At 35.3% G+C, this 24692-nt stretch overlaps 2 protein-coding genes across 2 annotated transcripts in view; both read left to right on the top strand.

Annotated features, from left to right (window-relative positions):
- The window catches only part of LOC148954200 (uncharacterized), a 195267-nt gene that overhangs the window by 46228 nt on the left and 124347 nt on the right, over positions 1-24692 (top strand). The window lies entirely within an intron of this gene.
- The window catches only part of LOC148954201 (uncharacterized), a 28749-nt gene continuing 12832 nt past the window's right edge, over positions 8776-24692 (top strand). Inside the window, exon 1 of the mRNA XM_089086978.1 lies at positions 8776-8785. The gene's annotated coding sequence lies outside the window, so the exon portion shown is untranslated. The remainder of the gene's footprint in view (positions 8786-24692) is intronic.

Genomic DNA, 24692 nt, shown 5'->3' with positions numbered 1-24692 from the left:
AAATACTAAAAGGATATAGTACACTGGTCTATCATGGTAACACTCCTATAAAGGCTGCGCTGGCAAAACGATCGATAATAGCCATTTAACTTTTAATTTTAAGATATTGTATATTGAAAAAAACACCGAGATTTATTCATGAGCTTGATAAAATCATGTTGATTTATAATCAACGACCTCATCGATCATTGTCCAACTCTACGCCAACGGAAGTTCACCATTCTGATCATGATACAGTTGACACCTTTCTTAAACAATATTCCAATGAAACGACTGTCAAGAAGAAAAATAAATTCAATTTTGGTGATACTGTTCGAATTAATAGAACAACTAATGTTTTTGAAAAGGGGAATTACTTGTGGTCCACCGAACTTTTTAAAGTGGCAAAAATCCTAGACACTAAACCCATAACTTATCGCCTGCGTGATACCAAAGATGAAGAGATTCTCAGCGGCTTTTATGACTATGAACTAGAAAAAGTTAAAAATAATAGTGAAATCTATCAAATTGAAAAGATATTAAAGACACGTAATCGCAGAGGTAAGAAACAGTTACTTGTTCGGTGGCTAGGATACAATTCTGATTTTGATTATTGGATCAGTGTTGAAGATATTGACAATGCCCAATGATCTCTATGTAACTTTTATATCCAACGTTTCCGATCCTCTCTACAATGACTTGAATACGACAAGTGATTTTTGGACAAAACTCTCCCCCGCCATCAAATTTGACGGTGCATATGAAGTGGCTCTTGTCGACTGTATTCTCAAAAATACCTATGACATCCTGAGAAAGGATCGTGTGTATGATATAAAAGTTATACCATTTGATTAGACTATGAAAGGGTTGAACTATTTCGACTCTGAATGGGTTGAAGCACTTAAATTTATCGACTATACCCATGTCCAATTTAACTATATTGAATATGATAATATGGGGGATTTGTGTCATTCAATGAGTAAATAGATCTCGTAACTTAGAAACAAGGAATTCCATTTTAATCATTCATTGAAACATCAAAGAGTATAAAATACTTCAACTCTTGACGTTTAAATTATTATTGTAGATAATAATATGAGAGATGATCTTCGCTTTACAAAGAATAAGATCAATGGGGAAAATGATTGCACTGTTGACAGTATGAATCCATTTATTTTCTCCAATTATCCACCTGGTTTTGCCTCGGACTCTTGCATATTTCTCTATGCATCCTTTGTGGAAATATCGAGAGTTGGGAATTCAAATTTTCCCCTTCTACGTGTTATTGAACGAAAAAAAACTCGGGAGTTTGTACAAAACAATGATATAAGGTATCTTCAGTTTGTTCCTACAAAAAGCTAGTTTTTGGAGCTCTGTCAGTTAAAACTAAGAAGTGAATGGTGCGATCCTCCAGCAATAACGGAATGCTTAGCACTGATTACATTTCATTTTCGACCCACTGTCAACGACAGCAGAATCACCTAAAATAAACAATAGAAGAATTCGATTTGTTTACCTTAATATTGATTATTTTGTCGGTTCTTTTAGCTCACGTCAAATAAGCAATGGATTGAACTATTAAAATGGGCATTTTGCAATTTATGGCAATGGTCTTGTGAACTGGTTTGCTTGGCTATTCTGTTCTGCACTACTCCTTACCAGAAAATATCTTGTACCTGCTGCATCAAATTTTGCTGCCTCCACACTACAGGACTGGGGGTCGGGCAAGAATTTAAAGGATAGTGTTAAGGAAAATACTAGATCTTTAGCAAGAGCCGCTGGTGAGCAACTAAAATCTCGAAAAAATTGGGAGGGATTGATAAGGATGCGTTCGCGTCATTCATTTATCAGACTACACCAATATAGGAAGCAAAGGACATCAATAAGGATTTTGGGGGAATAAAACAAGGACGGCCACTAAGCAGCAAAAGAAAAAAAAAAAAAAGATTGTTAGATCAAATAAGTATTTATTATCTTAAGATGACTTATCTCACACACAAGGAATAATAAACATAAATAAGATCCTCATTGAATCTATTCAATACTGAAAAATTTTATGTCAGTGTCAAGTTTTGTTACCATGAGCATTTTCATCCCCAACAACCCCTCTTGGAAAATACACACTTTCAAATATTTTCCAATGAAGACTATTTCATTGATTTGTCGTCAACATTTATTGATTTAAATGTTGTGGTGAAGAAAAAGTCACATAATTCAACTCCAAATGCTGGCGATGGTCTCTCCTATGAAACCTGTATTCTACACAACCTATTCAAACAAATTAATGTATTTATTAATGGAACATTGGTGAGCACTAGCAATAATTTATCAAAGTATGCAAGCTAAATGTAATTTTTGATGATGACACCAAATGCTTACAAGGAGCTGAGAGGACAATCTTTAGGCTATGAAGATCGATCAGATGTTGATATTGACGGTGACGTGACTCCAGCAGTGACCGAGGAGCATTATCTAGTTGGAAAATTAGATCATTAAATATTCACTATATCCCAACTGCTACCCCCCAATGTCAAGATTGACATAAAGTTGCAGATGGTATCTTTGAATTTTATTTTGAGAAAAACACTTCCTATAGCATCCAATGCAAATGTTATCATCTCCTATTCTCTATTTCGGAAAACAACAGGTTACGAGTTCTTTTGTAGTAACAGTGGAAAAGTGCTAAAACACTGATAACCAAATTAAACTTCTTGTCTCCCACATACTCAACACTCAAGGCCTCAGAACCACCGGTTCTCGTCGCTATAGCGATTAATCGTTTATCAACGGAAAAATCCCATCAAAATTGGCTTTCGCCTTTGTGAAGAGTGGCAGTGCCGTTGGATCCTGGACTGAATCCCCCCCTGATTTTAGTTTTTTCGGTCTATTTAACCTTGTGTGCAAATTGAATGGTAGTCCACTGTACACTTTATCATTTGGCAAAAAATCCTGTAGAACTCCCTACGATTTGGCAATGCAGTCCCTAGATGATGACTCTCAACTATTTGAGAAATAAATAACCAATTCAATATATTCAAGAAACCATTGGGTTACTGCTTTGAATTTGTCAGGCACACAGAATATGAGTACAACACGAAAAAGGAATTTTCGTTTAGAGTGTACGTTTACCGTTGCTCTGGCTGAGAGTATCATGCTAATATCACTGAGTCAATTTGAAACCTATTGGGAAATCACACCCGACGACAGTGTTCTACTAGACCTACCACCATGAACACAAACCAAATAATCGATGTATTTAGTATGGATCCTGAAATGTACCAATACAAGTCCTATGGCATACCCTCGGACTTTATTGGAAAAATGCCGTGTCTTAAAAATATGCTTATCATTGTTATTAGCAGCCCATTACCATGGAAGAATAGTTATTGGCTATGCATCTTTCAAATATCAAAGAATATATAAGTTTTCTACCCTCGTGCTCTATTTTATAAATTCTATAACCAATATATCAGCAACTTAATTGAAAGCTGGGTGAAGACTATAATAAAAAAATAAAGAAAAGTACAGGATTAAACGACTAAGACATTTGGCTTTCATGCACTAATCTTATTCATGTTCAGATTTCGTGTCTACAATAACAAACAGATTCTCGACATCTACGTTGACTTACCTAGATTTAACGACTTTATAGGGGATATAATACTTAAAAGTGTATTTAATATTGATTTTAGTACCATAAGAATGAAATTTTCTAAAATTTTTTGTGAAATTGTTTATTAACAAACAAAAATTTATATACTTGATAAAACGACTTTTCTACTCTTTAGATTTCATCCACTACTAGGTATTTGTCGACAACAACTAGTGCAGGTAGATTATCTGAATTCACAGTGCACTGATCCTGATGTACTGCAATGTCAGGGTCACATTTTCTACAGTAGAGTTTGACTTCGCTCTTGTCATATATCTTTGTACATTCAATGATACTATTCTCATTCATTCGATGGAATTCACAGGTTTCAATTTGCTTATTTGAAGCAATGTCACAAACAGTGTCCTCAAGTGTCGAATCACATTCCGTCACAACCAAATAAAAATCAGTGGGCTTATAATCATAACACCCATTGTCTTCAAAACAATGACGTAGAAACCATATTCTTTTGTTGTTCCAACAGTTAAATTGCTGACCCGGTTCCTCCTCCCAGAACAATCTAAAACCACTACAATACCAATCTCGTAGCAATAAAATAAAATCACTGTTAGGATTATTTCCGATCATACTGGGATATGTATTCTCCCACTGATTACATTTATCATAGTGGCAATTGGAGCATACGTGACCTCTAGGACGAGAGTCACACCCCTTCAAGACAGGAATTACATCCTTTAATTTTTACAGCATATCCTCTATGCAATTTATACGGGTTGCATTATCTAAACTTTTCATAATACTAATTAATCTTAGTGATATTCTCACATGATGACCAGCTGCCCAGTGTGTACATACATAACTGATATGTCTGGAATATTTTTTCGTTTGTTGACACTCTCACTGCCACAATGAAACTGAGTTAGCAACAACAAAAAATTGTCTGAGACAGAGAGAGAGAGAGGAGTAAATCATCCTTGAACACCCTATTTCTCATGAAAAAAAGTCCTAAATTTCTAAACTAATTTTTAAAAGCATATCCATAATATCATTTTGCCGTGTCGTGTGCAATATATCAATAAATTGTGTAAATGCATTTGGACCACGACGTAGAAGCTTCATACAATAGTCTAATGATGGAGAATCAGTTTTCATGATATTGACAAGCATTCCCCGAGAAAATATCTTCCTTTGAATAGATAGCTCTAGAAAATTGTCATCTAGAATCAAACGTTTTTCCATAAGAACTAGATTCCCCATGATTCGTTCTTTCTCGAATCTATCCATTTTTTAGAGTCCTAACTCTCTCACAACCAACTTCAAACTAACCAGAATTTTTTCTACTCTAAAAAATATACGCTAGTCTACTATAGAAAAAAAAATACCATTGATTTAGAAACAATTTTATTGAACATAATTACAATAATAATAATCACTGATGCATTTTTTTTCTCATCGATATATTTCGATAGGACATCTAATGCTGACCGAAGTTTATTTATATGGAGAATATTCACTTTTCAGCAAAACATAGCTGCTCCTCCTGCTTAAATTTGCTTAATGATATCACGTATCTGGCGTATCTGGCATACCTAGTGTCCCATTCAAGACATAGTCTACATCCAGCGGTTATTTCCACAGCCACATTGGGTACTCGTATATCGTTGCTGCTGTTGTCCGCTCCATCATTAAGCTCTAATAATGTAAATGCACCATTCATTTTTCTCAACTAGTATCCTCCCAAATAAATTATTCTCTTTGAATTCAATTCTCATACTAATATGAATTGTAAAGAAAACTATTCCTTTTATTCAAATCTCAATCACCAATCAAGTTATACTCACTCTCTTTGAAAAGGTGTAATGCCTTGTAGAAGTATTCCCTATATGCATGGGGATAGTCACTCTCTTTGAAAAGGTGTAGAGCTTCTATAGAATAACGTAGAAATTCCTAGGGGCGCAAGCAAATCCAGAAGGCGCATACTACTAGCCATTTTGTTCAAAGTAGTTGAAAGGTCCGGAAATTATATCTTTGAGGATGACACTCCCCCCCACAGCCCTCAGGATAAGGGTTGTAAGTTATGCCCTGGGGGCATATAAGGTTTTTATTGAAAGCTTTGTCGTAAAAACTTGAAAAGGGGCTAATTCGATTGGAAATTCAAAGGGCTAGTGCCCTTTTCAATAGTGTAAAGTGATTGGAGGGCAACTAATCCCCCTCTCACGCCGACCTTTTCCTCAAACACATCCAATCAAAATTTTTTGATAGATATTTTGTTCAAAGTAGTTGAAGTGTCGGGAAATTATATCTTTAAGGATTACATTTCCCCCACAGCTCCCAGTGCATGGGCTGCTAGTTATGCCCTGGGGCATACAAGGTTTTAATTGATAGTTTTGTCGTATGCACTTGAAAAAGGCTTCATTCGAGTCTAAGTGCAAAGGGCTAGTGCCCTTTTTAATAGTGTAAATTGTTTGGAGGGCAAAAAAACTCCCTCTTAGGCAGACATATTCCACAAACATATCCAATCAAAATTTGTTGATAGCCATTTTGTTCAACGTAGTAAAAAGTTTTAGAAAATAGGTCTTTGAGGATGATAACCCCCTAACGCTCAGGGCAAGGGTTGTAAGTTATGCCCTGGGGGCATATACGGTTTTTATAGATACCGATGTTGTAGAAACTTCAAAAAGGGGTCATTCGATTGGAAATTAGAAGCGCTTGGGCCCTTTTTAATAGTCGAAAGTGATTGGATGATAACTAACACCCCTCTAACACCCACCATTTCCCCAAACACATCCAATCTGTAGTTTTGAGATAGCCATTTTGTTCGACGTAGTTATAAAGTCCAGAAATTATGTTTTTGAAGATGACACGCCCCACACAGCCCTCAGGGCAAGGGTTGTAAGTTATGCCCTGGGGGTATATAAGGTTTTTTTTATATACGATTGGAAATTAGAAGGGTTTGTGCCCTTTTTAATAATCGAAAGTGATTTGAGGATAACAAACACCCCTCTCACACCCACCATTTCCCCAAACACATACAATCTGAAATTTTAAGATAGCCATTTTGTTCGACGTAGCTAAAAAGTCTGGAAATTATATTTTTGAAGATGACGCTCCCCCCATAGCCCTCATGGCTAAGTTTGTAAGTTATGTCCTGTGGGGCAATGAGGTTTTTTTTTATATATAAAACGTTATCGCAGAAACTGCGAATGGGACTCATATGATTGGGCACTGAAAGGTCCAACTAATCGGTCAGAAAAGATTAATAGGCAGGTAACCCCCTTCGATATATATCAATCTTCAGAACACATTAACTCAATAATGGTAGATGGCTATTTTGCTTGATACAATTAAAGGTCCAGAAATTATGTCTTTGAGGATGGCACTCTCCCCACAGCCCTCGGGACAAGGGTTGTCAGTTTTTCCCTGGGGCATTTAAGTTTTTTATGAAAGGTGTTGTCGTAGAAACTTCAAAAAGGGCTCATTCAGTTGGGAATTCAAAGGGCCAGTGTCTTTTTTAATAGTCGGAAGTAATTGGTGGGCAATTAACCCCCCTCTCACTCCCACCATTTCCCCAAACACATTCAATCAAAATTTTGAGATAACAATTTTGTTCAACGTAGTTGAAAGTTCTGGAAATTAGGTCGTTTAGGATGACAACCCCATCACAGCCCTCAGGGCAAGGATTATAATTTATGCCCTCAAGGCATATAAGGTGTTTATAGAAAGTATTATCGTAGAAACTCAAAAAGGGCTCAATCGAAACAGAAACAGAATAAAATAAAGATTATGGAGACTAATGCACACAACAAAGGTCAAAAAATCATTTTTAAGTTCAGAAAGGAGCAGTTTCAACCATTCTCGGAGACAGTTATTTATTAAAAAAAACAATAAATGAATGAAATGCAGCATAACACACACAAAGAACAAAAAAGGGTCTAAGTATAGAAAAGACCAGTTGCAATCATCTTAGGAGACAAGTGTGTTATCGAGTCCTTAAGGATCGAAACCCTTAGAGTTTGCTGCTTTCCGTTGATTATGCATTTGTGGACAGGTGTGCCAAGTGTGGACAAGTGAGACAAGTGTGTTATCGAGTCCTTAAGGATCGAAACCCTTAGAGTTTGCTGCTTTCCGTTGATTATGGATTTGTGGACAAGTGTGCCAAGTGTGGACAAGTGAGACAAGTGTGCTATCGAGTCCTTAAGGATCGAAACCCTTAGAGTTTGCTGCTTTCCGTTGATTATGCATTTGTGGACAGGTGTGCCAAGTGTGGACAAGTGAGACAAGTGTGCTATCGAGTCCTTAAGGATCGAAACCCTTAGAGTTTGCTGCTTTCCGTTGATTATGCATTTGTGGACAGGTGTACCAAGTGTGGACAAGTGAGACAAGTGTGCTATCGAGTCCTTAAGGATCGAAACCCTTAGAGTTTGCTGCTTTCCGTTGATTATGCATTTGTGGACAGGTGTGCCAAGTGTGGACAAGTGAGACAAGTGTGCTATCGAGTCCTTAAGGATCGAAACCCTTAGAGTTTGCTGCTTTCCGTTGATTATGCATTTGTGGACAGGTGTGCCAAGTGTGGACAAGTGAGACAAGTGTGCTATCGAGTCCTTAAGGATCGAAACCCTTAGAGTTTGCTGCTTTCCGTTGATTATGCATTTGTGGACAAGTGCGCCAAGTGTGGACAAGTGAGACAAGTCTGCTATCGAGTCCTTAAAGATCGAAACCCTTAGAGTTCGCTGCTTTCCGTTGATTATGCATTTGTGGCAATTTCTCCTTGCCCTTCCCAAGCACCCAAAAACCAATAACTTCTCACCCCCGCAGCCAACTCCGTAGTTAACATGAGGAACAAGAACAAATTAGTGCCGGTGCCTTGCAGAACTAATTAGCGTAACCATTAATTCTTGCTGGTTTTTTTTAATATTGTTTTTTTTTTATTTAGATAATTGTTTATAATTGCAGCACGCACATGTTTCTGTAAAACCCCATGAAAATCCCCTTTGATTAAAAATTAAAGCTTAAATAAGAGAATGTTTCCTTTTAAGTAGCCTCTTATGATCTATGACATTTCCACCGTTTCAGAAACGTTTTACCTATGTTGAAAATATTGCTTAAAATTAATCATTAGAATCTTACAAGCAAAAAGAAAATCAAGCAGAACTAGGTAGTGTTGAATCTTGTCTTCGGTGAGATTAGAATTCCGTTAGTATCTTTTTTTTTCCTTTTTTTAACATAAGGGTTGTATTTAATTACAGTATATTATTATACCACAGACATTGTTTTATCTATTTCAAGTTAATGACTTTGGTATTTGTTATATCTTTTGTACCATTATATTATTTTATAGAAAAACAAAAAGGGTTCTAAAATTCGAGCATAATACCTGCCAGAAAACGGAAAAACAATACATTAGTCTCAGAAGCTGTTTATTCGAAACAGAAATTATTTACGTCAAGTATTTATTATATTTCAGTTCAATTCAATTCAGTTTTATTTATAATAGATTCAATAAGCATATAAGAAATTTAGACAAAAAAGATAGAATCTTTAAGTAAACACTTTAAGTTACTAAACACTTTTCCTCTAGGCCATAGCCTGTTGAAGTAACATAAATTGCTGCAGTTTACGTAAGCATTCAAATTTATCCACTCCACACTACCAAAAAGGAAACCCAGCTACCAAAAAAATCCAAATCACTAAAAGGAAATAAAAGGAAAGAAACCCAAACAACATAATTCCCTTTAATATATCTTTAAACTACCCTTAAACCTCTCCATTAACCATTCCCCCTCCCCCCCCCCAAAAAAAAATGACCTCTTCTCTTTTAAATCTTCAGGCAACGCGTTCCACGCCCTAGAGCAGACTATATCATAGGCAGCGCAATAGCACTGCCTCAGTAAAGAATGATGTTGGCACAATGTATAATTTTTTTTTTCTTGGTCTTAGACCACTTCGTATCGAAGGAGCTGTCGTAGAAACTTCCAAAAGGGCTCATTCGATTGGAAATGGGAGTGCTTGTGCCCTTATTAATAGTCGAAAGTGATTGGAAGGCAACTAAAACCCCTTCCTCGCCCACCATTTCCCCAACACATTCAATCAAAATTTTGCGATAGCCATTTTGTTCAGCGTAGTTTATTTCCACATACAAATTATGTTTTTGAGGAGGACACTCCCCCACAACCCTCAGGGCAAAGGTTGTAAGTTATGCCCTGGGGGCATATCAGGTTTTTTATAGAAAGCGGTGTCGTAGAAACTTCAAAAGAGGCTTTTTCGATTGGAAATTCAAAGGGCTAGTGCCCTTTTTAATATTCGAAAGTGATTGGAGGGTCCCCATGCCTTGCTTTATTTCCTTAATACCTATTCCTTCCCAAGGCCAGAACAAAATTTGCACTTTACTGAAAAAAATACAAATGAATGTGCATTGTCAGTTTAATATACATATACTGATATTTAGTAATCAAAATGTTAATATCATTTTATTTATTAAAGTTATAAAAGTAAAAACATTTATATTTTTTCACTAGTGAAAAATGTGAAAGTTATGTTCTGGCTTTGGGAAGGCATAGGGATTTTGAGTCCTACTCATGTTAATTTCGGCTCGTTTTGAGTTTGACTCGGTTATTTATACTAATTTCTGTTCGTTTTGGGTTCCATTTATTTATCGATACTGATTTGTGGTAGTTTCACGTTTGGTAGATTATTTGATTTTATTTTTGCTCATTTTTGGTTTAATGGAGTTCTTTACTTTTCTTTGTAAAACTTATTTTGTGGAAAAAGGTTTTTTAATTAATCAATGGAAAAATCCGATCTTATGCAAGGTGTAAGAGGAATGTTCAGCTGATCTTTAGCTTTACTATTTACACTATGGAGATTGGATATATTTTGAAATACTTTTGAAAAACACTCAAGTAAAAGGCCATGATGAAATCGGTACGCAAAAATATAGCAAACAATCTTATGTATATTATCAATTAATTGTAAATCCCCATCTCCTATAAATAAAAGATCTTTATCTTTATTTTTTTTAATATTTGAGTATGAATTTTAAATGTTGACAACCAAACTACTGAACAATATTTGAGATGGGATTGGATCAGAGAAAAATAAAGCAGGCGTAAAATTGAATTATCAATTTAATTACTTTTATAAACGCGTTCAATTTGCTTTTGGTTCGTGCTCAATGTGCAAGATAATAATAATAAAAACTAGTAGTGGTAAGTGATGATTGAGTATTTACATTTGCATACTCACTTTATTTCTTCTGGGTGGGTCTATACGAATTGTTAACTTTTTGAGACCAAAGAGTGCTCGAAAGTTGCCATTATAGGACGAAAATTTCCAGCAATGTTCTTGCCGACAGTAATTTCCCTATAAATACGCTTTAAGACCGTACTGGGTATATATAACGCCTCATGAATAAATAAATAAAGAATAAAATCAGGAACCAATAAAATAGTTTTAATTTCAGCCATTTCGGAAAAAAGTATAAGCGATAAGACAAAGAAGATATTTGGGCAAGGACCTTTACCAAACAATTCTCAGTGCTCAACACAGAAAAAACACCATATTTTTGAAATGATTTTTCCCATCGAACCCTTACTTTCACCACACCCCTGTGTTCTCTTGAGTTTACACTTTTGGCTTATCCCCTGGGTCCTCGAATTATGGTTAGTGCGTCTAACGAATATACTCACTTTTTCTTCTAAGAATTTTTCCCTTGTCCATTTAGAATACTACAAATTTAGAAACATATTTCTTTTACTTTAGTCGACCTAGTATAATTACTGAGGAACTAATGAAGATTTTGAAAAATATGCTTTTGAGTTTTATCATTGAAAAAAAGTGTCGTTTTCACTGAATTTTACACCCAAATTGAATTCCTCCCCTCAGAATCTTCCTGTTATAACGCCACTGGGAACGTCATTCAACAAAAATACAGGTATCAGTGGTGCCAAGTTATAAAAATGTATAAAATACAAAACAATAATATTTAATAATATTGAAGATAAAAAGGGGTTTTCCTGAAATCAAGAGAGGGCAATTAAACCCCCCAGTAAAGGTTAAGAGTATCAGCTCTACAGAAGGAGACGTAATCGTGCAAAAACACATTTTAGGTTGCTAATTTCATGTTCTTTTTATGTTTTTGTTAACATCTTTTATAAACCATCCCCAGGCTCCTTCCCCTCTATATAGCCCTTGACTTTATAGAGACTGAACGTAAAATACAAATTTTACCAATAACTTCAACATTTAATGCTGTTGTTTCAATACAATAGTTGTCACTCTAAAAATCCCCCCCCCCCGCCTAATGAACATATCCCTAATAAAATATATGTTTTTTGTTCTTTCCATTGATTTATCTGATATAAAATCGGTAGCTCTGTGTAGACTGGGAGATATTCAGTTTAGCCAGAGTGACTCTGCTAAATATTCAACAATGAAAAAAATACTGTGCTAAATGAGTACAAAATATGAATAATTAGAGAAGGAAACGTGATAGTCGAATTAACTTGAAAATACTGTGTATCATAAAGTAAGAATCTCATAGTTTTTCTTTATTATTGATTAAAAAAGACTTCCCGAAAAATACTTTTTTCAAAGAAATGTAAAGAGCCGTATTAGATTCGATAATTAAGTCCTTTGAAAAAAAGCCAGCAGAAGACCAGCAGAAATAAATTCCTATAATAGTTCAAGCTCAAAACGACCAGAAATAACTATTAAAAGAACAAACAAAATCAAAAACAAAAAGAAATTGAAAAGAAACAGTCATAGTAAACATATAGATAGCAGGTAAAAATAAATCTTAAAACAAGTAAAAATAAGATTTAATATACAGGTCAAACTTAAAACGAACACACATCTCTACAAAAAAGAGTTTGGCTACAGCCCCCTAACCGTAAAAATCTAAAGCCCAGTGCGTCATTTGCGTTGTATTGAAAACGTTTTATTGCTTTTGTTTTTTAAAAACATCAACGACAAATAAAACAAATGACTATAATAAACAAGATGACTGGAAAGAACTAATGAAAACAAACTGAATATTTTTTATATAATGAATATAATTGCTGGAAATTCAGCAATTCAAGATCTTAGCTCCTACTACTATGACTACTACTATGATGCTAGTATTATTAAGACTAAGGGTATGAAGGCAAAAATTTATGAGAATATAGAGTAAATTTGAACCAAATCAAAACACACTATGCACATACTACTATTACCACTAACAACAACTTGCCACAGCAACGAACCACCTGAGGCCAACACAGCTACGTATACTCCTCCTCTATCAAAACTATTCAAAGCCTCGTTCTCTACACCCTCCCAGGTAGTTTCCATTTCTTTTATATCTTTTTTACGACATCTTGCCACCTCAACCGCGGAAGACTTGCTTTCCGTTTAGCCCTAGACAGTTTGCCGAAAAGGACAATCTTTGACAATCTGTCATCTTTCATCCGCGGAATATGCCCTAGCCATCTCAACCTTTTTCTTATTGTGGCCATAGAAAGCGGGATTGAACCACACTTTTCTTATACCCTACTGCTTGAAATACAATCGGTCAGTTGGGTACCCAAAACATTTCGTAGGCAATTTCTCTGTAAAACATCTATTAAATCTTCCTTTTATTTCTGAGCATATTTGGCCAATGTCATCTGTGTAGTGTTACTACAAAAATTGCTTTTCTAATAATAAAAGTCACGACTCACACATCTATATCATTCTCATTTTGTATTTTGAAAATATTAAATATGAACTTTTGGGTTTTAGGCATATTTCATTTCATTCTAAGACATGTAAAAATGAAAGTTGAAAAATTTATGTAAAAAAAAATATAAAAAATAAAAGTTAAAATAAATTAAACTTAAAAAAAGTATAAGAAAATGGGGGGGGGGGGTTTGAAAACTTGGGGGGAAGGGGCCCGTGGAGGTTGGTGGGAGGGGGCCCCTTGGACGTTTAGGTCGTTGGTGGTTAGGGTCTTTGCTGGTTGAGGACCTTGATTGTGCAAATCCATAACCACCTTACTACTTGATTTCTAAGGATTTCTATGGATCGTTCTGAATTTTTATATCAAAATTCTTTTCTTGGAAACTACGACTTTATTAGTTTCAACTTTTTAGCATACTCCAATGCTAAAAAATATTTTATATTGTCGACACAACTCAATTGGTACTTGTGTATTATACAGACCCTAGCCGAGAAGTGAAAGCTAGGTCAAGTCACGAGATCTTTTCTTGGCAACTATGACTTTATTAGTTTCAACATTTTAGCATAGTCCACTGCTAAAGAATATTTTATATTGCCCACACTCCTCAATTGATATTTATGTATTATACAGACCACAACCGAGAGGTGTAAGCTAAGTCCAGTCACGGGATCTTTTCTTGGCAACTTTATTAGTTTCAAATTTTAGCATACTCCAATGCAAAAAATTATTTTATATTGCCCACACTCCTCATTATGTACTTGTGTATTATAGCGACAACAGCTAAGAAGATAAGCTAGGTCAAGTCGCAAGATCGCCCTGTCACCACTAACCGTTTCCACAGATTGGTATCAATGACGTTATTCTGATCATTTTCTAATATTTATCTCGCGTTGTGTAAGACTTACCAACCCCTCAGACTTACCTTAACTGATAAGCAGTTTTAACTCTTTTACCACTTTCACACAATCCAACTAAAAATAATATTCTTATGATTCTCATCTAGTTTTATCCGAATATTTATGTACCTAGTTAAGACCATTTAATATTATGCGATACTGAGCGTACATCATAATTTGGGTCATTGACCTTAATTAAATACAGGTGTGGTGTACCCGCAGTATCCTATACAAGAATTAGCCCAGAAACCTATCTGCTTGGCCCAAAAACTGGTCTGACAGGTTTTGTCCATTCTGAATCAGCACTCCTCCACTACTAACCCTCATTTGGCCCTCAGTAATATTTTCAGTAATGTTGGTTGTGATGATGTTTTCTCTTTCAATATTATAAGGAATAGAAACATTCAGCTCGAAATAAGGGTTGTTTTCAAAACACCTCCCTCCAAAGAAAAATCTTTAAATCCTAGTTTATTTCATCGCCCTTTTTATCCCTAATGGCACCTTTAAGTTTCATTTCGAACCTCAATTGTTTTGAAAGATATTGTAGAAAGTAAGGTCGATAACCCATGTAAAAACATTATATTTTCCTTTACCTCTTCCCCCTAAGGTAGTATTTAAAGGACACTTTATCCCACCCTAATAATCTCTGAAAATACCAACTTTATTTTGAATCAATTTTGAATGCCTCATCACTTCCCCCAATGCATGCAGTGGATTCTGATTCAGTTAGTATAGGCTGTTACAATGCATTGGCTGTTGCAGCATAATGCATTTGGCTGTTCCTGATATTTTGTACATGTGCCATGTTGATACCGTGATGGCGGTAGTGTCTCTTGATTCAAAATCTGCCTGGACATTCTCTGTCAATTGAAGCGGAATATTCTTATCTACTCCTTACAAATCTTAGATAAACCCTTTTATAATCCTTAATGTACCTAGTGTCTTTTTGTTTTGTTTAACATCCCCTAAACACTCGCTTAACAATTCAACAAATTGCTCTTATCCGTTACAGATATATTGCTGATACGCCATTTCACTAACTTAGATGTGTACAGTGTCGTTTGATACAGTTAAACATATCACTTAACGTTTCCTGAAACTTTATACCGGTGTTCCTGAGAATTTGAAAATGATCCTTTTGTACAACCTGGATTCTCTTAGTGTCTTTTGATTTTTATTCCAAAACCCCTCAAAATTCCTAGAAAGTTTCAAGTTAATATGCTTAGCTATTACTGAGATATCATCCTTTTAACCATTTCCTGAAGTTCAAACTCAAGCTCTTATCTCTTCCTGAGATTAATTTAAAAAAAACTTTCCGAAAAATAAGTTTTTCAAAGAAAATTTAGAGCCATTTTAAGCTTAAGCTCAGCAGATACAAATACCTGTTAAAATTCAAACTCAAAGTGACCGGAAATTACTATTAAAGAATAAATGAAACCCAAAACGAACAGAAACTAAATAAACAATCACAGCAAAAAACATACAAAAAGTAATAATGTCAATGAATAAAGAGATCTTAAAGCGAGTAATGCTTAGATTGAATATGAAAAGCAAGCTTAAAACGAAAAAAGATATTTTGCTGTTGAAGTACAAATGAAACTTAGAACGAACAGAAATTAAATAAAAAATCAATGTAAACAAACATACAATAGATGTTGTTTATTGTACAATTGTATCAAACAGACATGTTTGATACAATAGATATTTATGTAAATGAGTAAATCAATCCTATAACGAGTGAAACTTGAATTGAGTATGCAAATCAAGCTTAAAACGAACAAAAATCACCACAAACAAGAGTTTGGGTATCGCCTCCTTCTCTCACTGTAAAAGTCTAAAACCTACTGCGTCATTGACGCTTTACTGAAAACCAATTTTATTACAAATATTTTCTTTTGTACTTAATATTGAAAATAAAATTTAAAATTATAGTAAAATTTTGAACTGATGAGCTTTCAGCAATTAATATCATTATAAATAAAATATTCAGTTTAATTTATTAGTTCTTACTATAGTTGTTCAAGACAAATATAGTTTCACTACAAACAAGAGTTTGGATATTCCCCCCCCCCTCCTTAACTATAAATAAAAACCAAAAGACTACTGCGTCATTGGCGCTTAACTGAAAACGGATTATATTACACAAATTTTCTTTTCCAGTACTTACAGCATTGAAAATAAAAATAAAATTAGAGTGAAATAAATTCTTGAACTAATGGATCTTTCATCAACTAATATCATTATATATCAAATATTCAATTTGATGTTGTTTATACTTTCAAAGACTGTTCAAGACGCATATAGTTTTCAGTAAAGCGCCAATGACACAGCATGTTTGAGACTTTTACAGTGAGAGAAGGAGGCAATACCCAAACTCTTGTATGTAGTGAATTTTGTTTGTTTCAAGCTTAAATGCATATTCAATTTAAGTTTCACTCGTTTTAAGATTTATTTACTCATTTACATTAATATCTATTGTATGTTTGTTTGCATTGATTGTTTATTTAATTTCCGTTCGTTTTAACTTTCATTTATGCTTCAATAGCAAAATATTTTCTTTCGTTTTAAGCTTGATTTTCATATTCAATCTAAGCATTACTCGCTTTAAGATCTATTTATTCATTTATATTATTGCTTGTTGTATGTTTTTTGCTATGATTGTTTATTTAATTTCTGTTCGTTTTAGGTTTCATTTATTCTTTAATAGTAATTTCTGGTCGTTTGAGTTTGAATTTTAAAAGGTATTTGTACATGCTGAGCTTAAGTTTAAAATGGCCTTTACTTTTTTTTGAAAAACTTATTTTTCGGAAAGTTTTTTTAAAATAAATTTTTATTCGTTTTTGATTGCAAAAAGTTTCAAGTTTTTAAACATTCCTTATTTCAAAATCAAACTTTAAACAAAAAATCAAATCTTCATCAAAGTATCTAAACTGGTATCAAACTAACAATATCAAAGTGAAAAAAGTTTGCCCCGTTTTAAGTTTATACGACGACCCCTTTTATATGAAGTGCCTCTGGGGAAAAAAATGGATTGTAAGGGGTGACTAGCTGCCCTCCAATCACTTTTACTCTTAAAAAGTGAATTACAGCTTTCAATTTCCAATCAAATGTGGATTCTATGAAGTTTATATGAGCATCCCTTCCATAATAATCATATATGCCCCCAGGGAATAACTTACAACGCCTACCCCGGGCCCTGGGGGGCTGTGTCGACACCGGAGTTTTTGTTATCTGAACTTTGAACTATTTAAAAAAAAAATGTCTATCTCAAAATTTTATATCTGATCCATTTAGGGTGTGGAGGGGGGGGGGCTGGTTGCCTTCTATCTCTTTTTTTACTCTTAAAAAGTGAACGAGAACTTTACATTTCCAATCAAACGAGCCCTCTTCCAATCTTATACGAGCGTCCCTTCCATAAGAACGATATTTGCCCTCAGAGTATTACTTACAACGCCTGACTCCCGGCCCTGAGGGATTGCGTCGACACAGGAGTTTTTCTTATCTGTCCTTTGAATTATTTTTAATGAAATAGCTATTTTAAAAATTTTATCGGATAGGTTTGGGGAAAAAAGGGTGTGTGTGTGGGGGGGGGGGGGCTAGTTGCCCTTCGATATCTTTTGACTCATAAAAAGTGAACTAGAAATTTCAATTTCCAATCAAATGAGCCTCCTCTGAAGTTTATATGAACATCCCTTTCATAAGAACCATATACGCCCCCAGGATAACACTTGCAACACCTACCCTCCGGGCCCTAGGGGGTTGTGTTTAGACCCCGGCGTCTTGCCGATGAGGGAAGACCGGCGGCAGTGGGACAAAAAACAGTGCACCACGCCGCGCCGCCGGTAAGATGTCGGCGGCCTGCCGCCGGTAAGATGTCGGTGGCGCACCACCGGTGCGATCAGTGCTGACCGCAAACATTAGTGTTTTCATCAGTCTTTCTCAAATCACAGCTTAAATTTAAACAGATTTGAGCCTATTTATGAGTTCAAAAATTCACAAGTCGCTGGCTGGAAACTGGTATTCTTCGTTATTCATCAACAGAAGTAGAAATCTGGTAGAAATGAAATGGCTGTGGCATTTCAGAACCCTTGCTTAATACGAGTAGTTCAAGTATCTATTAGCTATGTATTCTTAACATAAATAATTATCAAAACTAGTAGTTTTTTTCATCGAGCATTACAGTAGGGAGGCCCCAATAGATACTAGATACACTGTGTGCTGCCATCTATAATCGAGTCTAATGCTGACAGTACATAATTTATGCATTTTTTTTATGGTTTTTCTCACTGAGGATGTTTTTTCATGGTTTTTCTCACTGTGGATGTTTTTCATGGTTTTTCTCACTGTTTGATGTATGTCAACATAAGTTCAACAACATTGGTGAATTTAGACATCTGGTTATTGTTTGATGGTTATGTATGTTGCTCAATTTATTTGTTGTTTTCTTGGATGTCAACATAAGTTCAACAACAACTTGGATGTAGACATCTGGTTATTGGATGTTTCTTGGATGGTTATGTGTGTTGGTCAATTTATTTGTTGTTTTCTTGGATGTCAACATAAGTCCAACAACAACTTGGATGTTAACAACAATTGATTTTGTTTTCTTGGATTTCAACTTAAGTTCACATCAAAAATTGCTGGATTATCGAGTCTAACTAAAGTGAAGAATAAAGACATTGTTGTATATTCATTTTTCATTTATTAATAAACAAATTCACATACATTTTTTAAGCACTTTACTCGTAGGGCACTAAAATTAATATTATACAGGTCAGAGAGGATATTTTCCACCATAAAGTCGTTCAGACGTGGGATGGCTACCGAAATGTTGAGAAACTGTTTGTAAGTATAGCCGCGACATCGGAACACAAAATTTAGTAGTGCATGGAAGCCACAGCTTTTAGTCGTCAGATCCTGCACTCTCTTCCGATTTTGAATAATAGTTTTCCCACTGCTCTCAATATACTTGCTGATGTGGGGAGTATAGAATGTATAGGGTAGGCCAAAAGGATCAAAAAATTCTATATTCTTTGCTGTTTGAAAAATGCATAACCAATGACCCGTCTGCACAGTCGATGGATTGCTATTAACAATAATCAGGGTATTGTTGCCACTTTGAATTTTTCCAAGAAAGTCCGAGGGAAGACAATAGGATTTGTATTTGGACATGTAGGGATCCATATTAAATACATTGATTATTTGACTGGTGTTCATGGTGCCAAGTCTAATAGAACACTGCCTTCGGGAATGATTTCCCAATAGGTTTCAAATTGATTTAGCGAGATTAGTGCAATACTCTCAGCTAACGGGTCGGCAAATGTACACTCTAAACGCACACTCACCGTACGTACTATACTCATATCCTCGATGCCAGACAAATCCAATACAATGATACCATGTGCTTTAGCAAACATATCTTCGGTTATACCATTTTCAAATAGTTGTGAATCATGATCTAGGGTTTGCATGGTCAACTCATACAAGGTCCAATAGGTTTTATCAAAACATATATTGTAGACTGCGATTCTATTTACTTTGCAGACAAGAGATGGAAGTCCAAACATTTCCAATATATGTGGACATCCCATCCACGATCCTATTGCACTAGCGCTTTTTATAAATGCCAAGGCCAGTTTTGACGGAATTTCGCCATTGATAAGGGATGAGTCGGTGAAGGTGCGTGACCCTGTGACAATATGACGTTGATTGTTGATTGCATGAGGAACAGGTAGTTTAATATTATTTCCACTGGCTCTCAGTTTTTCCACTGCCAAAATAACAGAACTCATAACCTGTTGTTTGCGTACATGTAGTATTGCCGAGGTGACGGAAAGAGTCACATCAGGATTGGCAGCAAGTTCTTTTCGTAAAATGAAATTGGATGGTGCAAGCGTTAATTTTATATCCACTTTAACATTGGGTGGTAGCCATTGGGGTATATTAAATATTTCATGATATGTTTTTCCAACTAGATGTAGTTCACTAGTTGTAGCATTTTTAACTGCATCTGTACTATTAGTATTAGTAATATATTCACATCCATTGGAGGTGCCTCTCAATTCCTTGTATGACTTGGGTGTCATCAGCATGAATTGCATATAGCTTGTATAATTTGAGAGATTGTTGCTTGTGCTCACCAGCGTGCCATTTATTTAGACACTAATTTGACGAAATAAATTATGTAATATACAATTTTCATAAGAGATTCCATCGGCAAGAATTGGCAATGTTTTATCGGATTTCCGGACTTTCATTCGTAATTCTATAAATGTCGATGACATGTCCATAAAAGAGTCTTCGTTGGAATAAGTTTGAAAGTGGATATTATTGGAGAGGGGCGGTTGTGGATAAAATTATGCGTAATATCCATATTTCATACTCACATCATCATTTTATGAATTGAATAGTTTTAATGAGAAGGGTCTTTAAGTTTGAGAATCTTCATGTAATAGGTAGATAATTTTAAGAAAAGTAATCTAGTTTTCATGTAACAATTCTCTTTCTGGGGCTGCTTCTTCTGTTTACAGAGAGTGTCGGCTTTTTGCTTCTTTTCTTTGACAGGGGTGATGTCTTTCGTTTCTGACCTGAGTAGAGACTGATGAGTGATGCACTGTTTCTCTACCTTTTTAAACCTTTTCCATTTTGTTTTAATCTCTCACCAAGGGTTCGCGCACTGGACCTAAGATTTTCCGAAGGACTTTGACAGGACGAAGGACTTGTTGAACGATGGGTCGAAAATGGCATTTAATCACAGCCAAACCTTTTGATATTGCCAGGGGATCACATAATTCAGTTCTTAGTGTTAACTGACAGAGTTCTAAATAGGAAGTGTTTACGGGGATATACTGAAGATGCTTTATATTGTAGTGGTGAATATGTTCTTGATTGGTTTTTTGTTCAAGAGCTCGTAGGAGGGGAACATTGCTATTGCCAACCCGGGATGTTTCCACAAATGAAGCGTAGAGAAATATACAAGTGTCCGTGTAGAAGGCAGGCGGGTAGTAAGCAAAATTAAAATTGGTGGTTTCACCACTTTTAACGTTGATTATATTGACCTTAAGGTCAAGAAGGTCTTTTGTATATTAATTGAAAGTGGTATTTTCGTCAGCAATAGACGAACTTATATAAATCTTGCCCCCCTTCTTTGAATAGTTGAAATAAAAGGTTAGTTTTCTATGATTAGAAATTATTATATGTCATAGAGTGACGTAAACCATACAAACAGGTTAGTTCTTCATAGGGTAATTCAATATATGAATAATCCATCCAATTGATCTTTTGAATTTGTTCTTGATCACCTGAGTGTGGCAGCCAATCATAGGGTCTAATTTTTATATCATATTTGCGATCTTTTCTCAGGATATCATATGTATTTTTGAGAATACAGTTGACCAGAGCCACTTCATATGCACCGTCAAATTTGATGGTGAGAGGGAGTATCGTTCAAAAATCACTTGTTCTATTCAAGTCATTGTAGAGAGGATCAGAAACATTGGACATGAAAGTCACATGAAAATCATTGGGCATTGTTAAAGTCTTCAACACTGACCCAAAAATCAAAATCAGAGTTGCCTCCTAGCCAGCAAACAAGCAACTGTCTCTTGCCCCTGCGAGTACGACTCTTTAATATCTTTTCAATTTGATAAATTTCACTAGTGTTTTAACTTTTTGCAGTTCGTATTCATAAAAACCGCCGAGAATCTCATCATCTTTAGTGTCTCACAGGCAATTTGTCGTGGGTGTAGTGTCTAGAATTTTGGACACTTTAAAAAGTTCATTGCTCCATACATAATTTCCCCTTTTCAAAAATATTGGTGGTTCTATTAATTCGAACAGTATCACCAACATTGAATTTCTTATTTTTCTTCTCATTGACACTACCACTGGAATATTGTTTAAGAAAAGCATCAAATACATTTCACCGCAATGAAAGTCCCGAGGGCTTTAGTTGGACAGGAATCGTTGTGGTCGTTGGTTAAATACTTCCATAATTTCATCGAAATCGTAAATAATGGCCGCTGTATTTTTCAGTGTGTAATATCTTTAAATTAATAGACGAATCGTTCTTATCAATCGTTCAGCCAATGCAGCCTTTATCGGGCTGTGACTATGATAGAGTATCGTATTATGTTTAAATAGAATCTTTTGCACATGAGGATTAACAAATTCGCTACAGCGATCCGATTGAATTTTCTATAGAAATTCCGTTCAAGAATACTTTCTAAGGCATGAGCAACTTCAACACCTCTCTTTGATTGCAATGGAATGGCATAGGCATAGTGACTAAAGACACTGATTGTCACTAGAATATATTTGTATGGTGTACTGTGACGCCGTTGAATCTCGTCTAGAGTTAAAAGATCAGTTTGCATTATATGCAGAGGGAAACAGGCTTTAGTTTGTCGATATTGTATGCCACGAAGCCTGCGATTCCGATGCAGAGTGTAACTCAGTTCATTTTCTAGATACTCTTTTGTTTTTTTTTAATGTGCTGCCATCTATGTTAGAGACAACTTTAGAAAGCGTTTTGGGGGAACTTAGACTTCCCGCTTCACCAATATTTTCATATACATGTTTCAGAACTTCATTCGTTTTGAACGCAAACACGTAGTGTAATGTCCTCGACACTTTTGCACACTGGAGGGTGAATCAATCCGTCGTTGCTTTTGTCTGGTCACCATCGTTGGTGTTATAAAATCATTGCTGCTGCTGCTGCTAGTATTTTCCAATATTGAATCTTCTTCTTTTTTAAATGGTGGTGTTGGCATTGTAGGAGGACTATATTCTCTTAGTTTCTTTAGAATTCGCTTATTGCCAATAAAACTTTTGAGGAAGTTTGGTGCATTTAGAAAGGTGTATAGATTATTGTCAAATGATAAAAGTCTTTTACGATTCGTCACCATATCACAAATTAAATCAACTAGAATATAAATTTTTCCCTGTATTATAATTCGTTTCCCTGTGCTATCGACCTGAACTTGATCACCACCAGTTTCCAATATGAGATATGTTAATACTCTTTTACTCTGTTCGCGATAGGTCACTGGCAAAAGGTTTCCAATTGATGTCACTATGGAATTCAACTCCTTCTCTTTTGATTGTGCAGAATCTTGAGGAGATGTTTTCTTTTTAGGGGGATCTGTGATGGTAGCGGGTCACTCACGATAAGGTCTATGTTTGTCCACACGTCGCAATGCATCTTGAAGTAAAACTAGCTTTTTATCATCGGCAATATTTTCATCATTAATGAATTTGCTTAGATTGTCTTCAAAATGTTCCACGGGCGAGAGGACAAGTTCAAATGGCGTCAATTTATGGGTTTTAGCCATTCTCTAGAGAAAACTGTTTAGAAGTCCAGCAATTATTGGCAGTAAAAGTGTAAAAAAGCTACCGCCCGCTTGAAGGAGACGTTTTCTTTTAAAAAATTTTCCCTTGTTTTTGCAAGCCAAGGCACGTATAGTGTAAAAATGTTGCTTTGTCTGTTGTCTAACACCTTCTGGCAAGTTTACATTGCTCTCAGTTAAATTTAAACAAAGTTCAGATATTAGTTTAATGAAATCATTGTCAACACCAAGTTTGAGTATGGCCTTCCCGAGTGGAGGTTTTGAAGTTCCTAAAACGGAAAATAAATGCCGTTGTTCGTGTAGTTTCTTCAGTGTCATGATGGCAACGAATAGCCTTTTCTACTGTTCACCGGAAGATATACAGTAATTTCTTTGTCGAAAATATCTGTGACTACACGTAGATCTTCAGGTGTATTCTGATTAAGATCTAGCAAAATGTACCCATAGGGCTTATTTGTCGCCCGACTGTATGCTGATAGCAAAAATTTGAGAGTGACTGGATATATTTGTCCATTGATAGTTGTTGGCAAGCTGAAACTACGAAAAGATCGGTAGATAACTCAGATTGCACAATTAAAAGGAAGATGTCTCACAAACATACACTAATGAAGCAGATTCTGTATGACAAGGTCTATGGAAATGTTTTAATAATGAAAACTACTAGTAAACTTTTGTAGCATTTCTCGTGAGAATTGTTCAATTGATTCAGCCAAATCATCAATAATCAGCCACGAGTTTGGTTCAATACTATTGAAAACATCAAGTCCCCGTATGAATTGTATTGGCATGGATGTGTCAATTGTTTTTATTTGATCGTAGGACCCTTGCCAAATACTATAGCAATGATAAATTGTCTTTGTTTTCTCCAAAACATTTCATTACAATTTTTTACTATTTTAGCTAAAAGTATCGTTTTCCCCGACATTGATGGACCACACAGAAACAATCTGAATGGTGTTTTAAATTGATACATACTGCTGCTGCTGTTGACAACAGGCGGACTACAACTAACTGTAAACCAAACTTGTCCAATACATAAGTAATAATAATAATTTTCCCATGGATCTATCTACGTTAACAAGAACAAGAAAAACAATATTTCACTCATTTATTAACATAAAAAACACTTTTCTGTTCAACAAGAACAACATTTATTATCA

This window comes from Artemia sp. Qi Xiang Cuo, chromosome 3 (genome assembly GCF_049724085.1).
Source record: "Artemia sp. Qi Xiang Cuo chromosome 3, ASM4972408v1, whole genome shotgun sequence".
NCBI lineage: Eukaryota > Metazoa > Arthropoda > Branchiopoda > Anostraca > Artemiidae > Artemia > Artemia sp. Qi Xiang Cuo.
This window is presented reverse-complemented; position numbering and strand designations above follow the sequence as displayed.